Raw genomic sequence first — 7,046 nt, forward strand, 5'->3', positions numbered from 1 at the left:
GGAGCCAGACCAGGAGTGAAGCCCCAGAATACCGCTTTAAAATTCCAGGATTTTTAAACGAGTGCTATTTTTGAGCTCTTCCCACTTACACAACTCAACATCTCCGGCAGATCGCCTCCAGCTGACAACCCTGAGCTCACGGGGGCTGCCGCCTCCGCTCCTCCCCCTGCCCTCAAGCTCGTTTCCATCCTGCCAGGTGGCTGGGGATGCATTTTAAAACCTGAAGCTATACATCTAGTCAGGTAGTCGGTATAGAGTCATTGTTAGTGACCTGAGATAAATTCTCGGCTAAATGTAGAACAAATTCTGAGTTAAGAAATCTGTACACGGAGGTTAAGATATTATCCTGACCTGAAGGCTGATCATTAATTCATAAACTTCCTCCTCAGAGAGGTAGGATCAGTCTGTTTTGAGGCTGCATGTAGAACAAGGGTTCGGAGGATTTGTTAGACCTTAGTAGTGCTAATCTAGCAAGCAAAGGTTTGGCAGGATCCAGCAGCTGGAGATGAGCAATCAGTGTTTAGCCAGGAGGGCAGTTAACCACTACCTTCAGAGCTGGCAGATGCCCTGCCATGTAGGATCTTTAAATCTGCATGCAGCGTCTCTTTCTCTAGATCCAGTTCAAGCAGAAATTATTGTGCTGGAGGCAGGTACCAGTAAGTGAAAATTTGTGTCAGACTACATCATCATGTGGTCCTCTTGGAGCTTAAAATCAAGAGGGATGTTTGACCAGAGTGTCAGAACAGACTGTCAGTTCACGAGAGATGCAGCCTGGAGTAATGGAGATAAAAAGTCAGCATATGCCTGCCCAGTGCTTACCTTCACGCTATGCACTCCTCATTTCCCAACAGACACATCAAATCAGCCTCTGCATGCACCTCATGTTGATTTTCCAAGGATATATATGAAATCCCTGACAGTATTGAAGACCTGTTTAAAAAAATCCATGATTCCCTTTATTTTTTTGAGATATTCTTTTACATCCGAGGAAAACTAAGGTAGCCACAGTAAAAATTGCATATTGAATTTAAACTTTGTATCACAAAGCATGAAAACTATCGTACAGAAAGTACTGTTATACTGTATGCTTATGAAATAGGTACACATTCTTTTCTATGTTGACAGATCTATAGAGTTGCTCTCCACATTAATGTTCTTCATATATTTTTTCCTTTTAAGTAAGTATTTTTAAAAAGGAAAAAGGAATTAAACCAAAGAAAATAAAACCCATCACCTTTGTAAATGTGTAAACAAGAGCAAGGTACATCATAGCGCTCAGAAATAACGTACAAATAAACTCACCACAGTACCACTGTTTCAGAATAAGCTAATATTTGTAAATATTTGTAAATATTTGTAAATAATTTATTTTCAGAATAAGTTTAATATAAGCTAAAATTTCCAGAGGCTTGGAAAATGAACATGCCATCCCTGTGTGTGAGAATGTGGTTCCATCACACAATGGTGATGCTATCTAGAACACACTGTAAGAATGCACTGTGCTCTCAAAGATACCCACAATGTACCTGGGCAAGGCCCTGGGCAACCTAATGTAATGTTGCTGTTGCCTCTGCTTTGAGTGGGGTGGGACTAGGGACTTCCAGGGCTTCCTAGGACTTCCTAGGACTTCCTAGGACTTCCAGGACTTCCTAGACCTCCGATCTAAATTGTGCTTTGAGTCTGTGTTAATGTCCACAGAGCTAAATTCCTTGACTTGACTTGATAGGACTTGTTGTCCTATCCTTGGAGCGTCCTCTGGGATTGCATAAAAAGGTCCCAGCTAGTACAGTATGGGGAAGAAACTTGGGAGAACCTTATCCGTAGGCTTCCTTTTGGGTTGCTCCCTCAGGCTGGCTCAAACTTAGAGACCTCTTGCCGCTGGGACAGTGCCAGCCCAGTAATTGGGAGGAGATGCCCGTGTTGTGGCATATTTGAAGAGGCAGTTGGGATGTGGTGGGATAGGGCATGACACTGAAGTAGTGTTGGTGGTCTGTGTGGCATGACTCTTGGGGTAGATGGTACTGAATCTCATGTGTGGCAGACCTGTTCAGGTCAGCCAGGGCCCAGCTCCTCGTGCCCCCAGGACTACCCTGTGGAATGGCCTGACCAAAACACAGCACTCATGGTGACTGAGGTGTTCTCCCATCCCTGTGCTAGGATATCAGGGAAGCAGTTACCCAGCAGATGCACTGGCTTGGCTCACCAGAGCTGCAATACATCCTACCTCAGTATCTCCTGCACCAGCCGTGCTGGGAAAGCTGCTATTACACCGCCACTCATGCTGCAAATCAAATCTAGTTTGCCCCAGTATTAATATACAGAGACTGTGTCTCCAGGGCACAGAGACTGTGTCTCCAGGGCACGTAGGCTAAGTACAGAGACGAGATCGCCATGAAGCCCAACATCTCAGGCTGTACTCCAGCCCTTCTCTCAAACATACTCAGTCTTTCTCCTTAGAAAGGCAAGTCAGGCCATTTCACTTGGGACCAACAGTGCAGAGCCCAGATTCCCAGCTTGAGATATTTTGCATTTACTGGTTCTTGTGGATCGTGGTTGAAATGTCTCCTGTCCCTTCCTTACTGTCATGTACATCACAGTGATAAAAGTTTTCAGAGCTGTCATTGGCCATCAGAGTAGTCTGAGAAATGCAATACTTTCACAATTGGCTGTGTGTTTTGGGAAAATGACTGATGTGGCTGAGACGAGCATAACTCTATCATAGGGAGGCACAAGGATTTCAGGGAACAGATACATAGAGTTTGGAAGAGCTGAGAGTGCATCAAAGGCAGATAGGACAGAGCCATGCCAGCCTCGTCTGCCTCCATATACCCTAAGAGCTCGCAGTGCCAGCGTGAGTTGCAGGCATTAGTCTGTGGTGTCAGAGGAGTAAAGATGTGCAAGAACTCTAGAGAGACAAAATAGATGTGCCCAGGACAGATCAATAAGAGCTTTAGCCTAAGTACAGGAGAAAACATTACAAACCAATTTTGATTTGTGAACAAACTGATCTTATTTGAAATACTTCTTAAGTCATAAAATGTTTTTTGGAGGCTTAAACACAACAGAGCTAATGTACAGTTAAACGTTAGACTGATGTCTTTCATTGTTTATTCTCAGAGAAAATATTTTATGTTAAACATGCTTTTGATTCCCCACACCCTCTCCGGTTTTGCATACCAGATCTTAAAAAAAAAAAAACCAAACAAACCAACCCCAAAATGCAGCATTTTTGTTCTTAAGAGCTTCCATTTTTTTCTGGACTCTCATATCTTTGGTCCCACACTAGACAAGTTCGTCATGCTGGCTGGGCACACAGAATTGTTTTGTTGTTATGGGAGGAGGAATGGTTTGGGGAAGGCAGAAGAAGAAAGGTTGGAACTGGGTTGACTGTGAGTCACTTAGGTCAAAACTGACAAAAGCCACCACCAGATTTGGGAACATCCTCTAGAGGATAATCCTCTACCAGCTAGAGGCACTCAAAGGCTACAGCACTCAAAGTGCCTGCTGGCTTCAGCTAGGCATTGCATTGAGCTGCTCGTCTGAGGACATGTGAGTCTGTTTTCAATTCTTGTGCTGCAGTTTCTAGGAGGAAAAGTCAGTTACTGCATTTCAGCTCTTGTTACAAGCCCTGGGTTAAGAAATGTCTTTATTCTTTTCAAGTCCAGCTGCCTGATGGATGTTCTTCAGTTGAAAATAAGGCAAGGTTTGCATGAAGAGGTGATTTCTTATATCAGAGCAACTGACATTCCTGGAAAAACAGACAGTGTTTGGGCACTCAAGCTCTCCTTCAAGCTTGGAGCAGAAGCAGGCCACTCCAGATTTTTCAGCAGTGGTTTACCAGTTTGGGATGGACAAGATTATTGTGGCTGTGATCGTGGAAGAACCCAGACTCTTTGATCCTCCACTTCTTACATGGTGATTTACAATCTGGCTTTACTGTGGAGCAAGCCAACTGGATCCCTGGGTGAGAAACTCATGCTCGCTGTCAGGGGAGTGGTGGAAAAGGGAACCAGGCTAGGCTCCATCCTCAAGAGGTAGCAGGGTTGTGAGTGTCACTGTTGTGGTCCATGTTCACCCATAGCTCTCCCAAAGTATTCCACAATACCTTCCACTCTTCCTTTTATGCTCTCTCTGTTTCAATATCCCTCTACAAAAGTCTGTGAAGCAAACATGACAACCCCCCTCTGCTTTTCTTCTTTGCAGGGGAGTGGTTTTGTCACTCTTTCTCATGTCTGGAAGAGTCTTGCTGGAGCTGTGAAGAGAGCTGGGAGCCATCTGGCTGGTAACATATCAGTACAGCAGCACAAGGCCATTTCCCAGGATATTGGCCAGGCTGGATACAGCTGAGGGCAATGTAAATATAAATAATAATAATAATAATAATAATAATAAAACTCAGGTTAGTAACAAGACTGCAACTGTCCTTCTGGGGCAGCATGTCTTTTCATGACTGCTATGTGAAATCTGTGGAAGGGAGGCTTCCAATGAGTCTCTGGTGATATTTCATAAATGTAGAGGCAGGACAGACTTAGAGGGGGTAAGGAAGAACCTCAGGCATGGGCATTAAAAGTCATTGGTGCTTTAGACTTGGGAGTCAAACAGGAGCCCTCCTCCTAGCCAGACAGACATAAGGCCTTTGTCAAGGCTGGGATGATTTCCAAGATCTGAACTTTTCAAACATCCGTAAGGACATGCTCAGGTCTGGGAGGAGTGATCGTGTCTGTGTGGGCACTAATAGCATGAACAGGGAGGGCAGAGGGCAAGGAAACATGGCTCAGTCTAGGGCAGATACGCTGTTGGAGGTGATAGTCACTGTCTGCAGCCCACAGAAGCAGTCAGAAGGATGCACGTCCCCTGACTGAGCAGAGATCCCCACACTGTCATCTCAGAGCTTTGCCTTCTCTGGTCAGAGAAGCAACAATTCTGGGCATGGCTTAAGTCGGGGACGCTTCTCCTTTTAGAAGAAGCAACCACATAAGACTGGCTAGAGTTTCAGTTTAGCAACAAGATGGATCACATGCAGGGCCTTGGCTGCTCTACTGGGTCATGATCAGGTGCATCTCCAAGAGAAGCTGCACCTGAGCCATCATGGCTCTCTTTCTTCTAGGGCTACCCCACACATCTTCCTTTGCTGACATTTTTTTTTTGTAGGGGACTGATAGCTGGCAGGGAGTCAATGTTGGCCTGGCTCACTGATGGACCATGGACAGATGATCAGTTTGGGATTGTTGCAGTCTGTAAGCATGGAAAGATTCATAGCAGATTCAATTTTTTTCCTCTGAACTGCAAGGTGGTGTTATCTTCAGCTGTCTGCAATATGGCTGTTCTAGCCCTTCCCCTGCAACTAGAGTCAGCAGTGGAAATCCTGCAATTATGATTGACTTCTCTTTGCTCTTCATGGCATAAAATGGGGGCTGTGGTCCAATGAATGTAGACTTAACAGGGAAAATACTCGCAAATCCAACATCACTCAGACAGTTTAAATCAAATCTCTGATCCTCCCCCAAGACACCATTACATAACCATTATGTAAACTGTCTCAAAAAATCTATGAAATGCCTCTTGTAAAAATACCCCACCTCCATCATGGAGCTGTTGTGAAAACACACTGAAGAGACCAAAAATACTGCCAAGGAGCTATCAAGAGTAAGCCCAAATCCCCACAAAGGAGCCATTATAAATAGGACCATAAAAGATTGAGGGATCATTGTATAAATCCCTTCAAAAGGCCCCATGAGAATGCTTCCAAAAATCACACAAAAGATTTTTAATACTGGATGCTTTGTGGGATTTTTTGGTTGTTTTTCTAAATTGTCCTTTTAATGGGGTGTTTATGGCTATGCTTTGACATTACAGATCACTTCCAAAATGGCTTCTATGTGGTGTTATTTGGGGCAATTTTAGTATCACCAAGATGTTCACAGTAAATCCATATGGTTTGACTCTAGGGCAGCTTCACAACTGCCTTGACGATTTTCACAATTGTTTCATCAGTAATGCCCTATGGGCATTTTCTAAATGTCCCTTCAGTGGGATCACTGAGACATTTGATAAACTGCTTTGGTGGGGCCTTAGATCTATATATTTTCAAAATTGCCTTTGGCCGTGGTTTCTGGTGTGCTGGATCTGTAGTTCAGAATTTTTTCCAGCTTTCAAGAGAGTCACAGAATGGTTCCTGGCGTTGGATGATTTTTCAAATTCCTCTTGGCTCTGTCCCTTAGGTGAGATCTTTGAGACAATTTAAAAGGACTTTTGGATATCAAGGGTCCAGAGTTGGGGAGTGTCTTCAGGAATATTGTAAGGACTGTCTCACAGCTGTGATCTGAGAAGCGCTTTTAAAAGCATCTGATGGTATCTTATGCTCATCTTCAAAATGGCATGTGTCTCTGGGGTGTGATTTAGATGCTTGTTGGATGTGATCTGTCAGGTTCTTTCAGAACGGTCCGTAAGCTCATGTGCAAATGAGTAGAGCATCTTCTACAGACATTGATAAGGATGATACAGTGATAAGGATGTGATATAGTGATAGCCATAAAAATGCAGAGATGCGTTACTGCAGAAATGTCCACACACCACGTGAGGGCAGAGTAGCTCCAAGTCTGCTCTAGCAGCTCTACAAAGAACGAATCTTCCCAGCATCAGTGTTGTTAAGAACTATATAAACACCGTGCATGTGTGTGTGTATGTGACAGTGGCTGGAAAGACCCCGGTATTTCTTCTGAAGCACCCAGGCAGGAGCTAATGGTCCCTCTTAGCTTACCAGGCATCTAGGCAGGGCAGTATCTGAGTATTGTCGTGTTGTGTCCAATACAAGGTTACTCAGCGCTTTATCCAGTCTGGATTGGAAACGTCAAAGGAAGTGTCACTGGTTGACATCTGTATGTGGGAGCATGTATAGCACACAAGCTACACCATCCACTAAGTGGGGTGGCTGTGGAAGCATGTCCTTTCCACTGTATAGCAGGGTGTGCTGGGAGAGTCCCGTGACCCTGACCTGGTCCCCAAGGCTGAATTCCCAGGCATCAGCACTAGAAAGTCTGCACACC

This window comes from Mycteria americana, chromosome 20 (assembly GCF_035582795.1).
Source record: "Mycteria americana isolate JAX WOST 10 ecotype Jacksonville Zoo and Gardens chromosome 20, USCA_MyAme_1.0, whole genome shotgun sequence".
NCBI lineage: Eukaryota > Metazoa > Chordata > Aves > Ciconiiformes > Ciconiidae > Mycteria > Mycteria americana.